Source organism: Myotis brandtii, unplaced genomic scaffold (assembly GCF_000412655.1).
Source record: "Myotis brandtii unplaced genomic scaffold, ASM41265v1 scaffold2832, whole genome shotgun sequence".
Taxonomy (NCBI): Eukaryota; Metazoa; Chordata; class Mammalia; order Chiroptera; family Vespertilionidae; genus Myotis; species Myotis brandtii.
In genome coordinates, this window is record NW_005360816.1 from 13,998 (window position 1) to 14,847 (window position 850).

Genomic DNA, 850 nt, shown 5'->3' on the forward strand with positions numbered 1-850 from the left:
GGCCGGGTCCCCAGGGTGGCAGGTCCTTTGGGGTGGGGGTGGGGGGGGAGCGGCCCAGGTCCTCACCCTGACGGGCACCCGCGCTTCTCTGCAGAAGTGAAGGTGCTGGGGCTGGAGGCCGACAAGCTCACCATCCTCCGGGGCTGCCCAGGGCTGCCCGGGGCCCAGGGGCCCAAGGGAGAGGCAGGCGCCAACAGCAGGAGAGGTGAGTGCCTGGGGAGGAGGACTGGGCCTCGTCCCTGCCCAGGGAGACGCGACAAGGCAGGGCCCCCAGCAGGTCTCAGGAGGGGCCTGGGGCTTGGTTCCCTGGGGTGTGGGTCCACGAGGGAGGGAGCTGGTCTTGGGTCACCCATGGAGCTGCTAGGCCTGCGTGGGTGGCCAGCACGGCTCCTGGTGATGACGCACCTGCTGCGGGGGATCCGGCTGGACTGTCCTCCCTGCCCTCCCTGGTGCCAGCTGAGCCCGGAGGGCCTGTCACCAGGGTCGACCACAGCGGGCCCGGCAGGCACAGTCAATGGAAATGCCCAGGGTCCCTGAACAAGGGCAGAGCTGGTCTCAGGCCTGGTCCCCTGGGAAGGCCCCTGGTCACAGGTCCTGGCGTCTGCCTGGAGGGCTGGGGTCCGGGTCCCCTCCCTCTGGTTCCCGAGGGTCAAACCTGGGGGCGCTAGGGGCCTGAAGCCCGGAGTTTGCTCACTGACATGTTTAAATTTGCAGGAGAACCAGGTCCATCTGGAGTCCGTGGGATTGCGGGACCCCGACCCTAATTTTTATAACAATGTACCTACCTATATAGTTTAAGTTTAAAAAATTAGGCTCTCAAAAGAAATTTCAATCTTTGTACTGTTGTTGA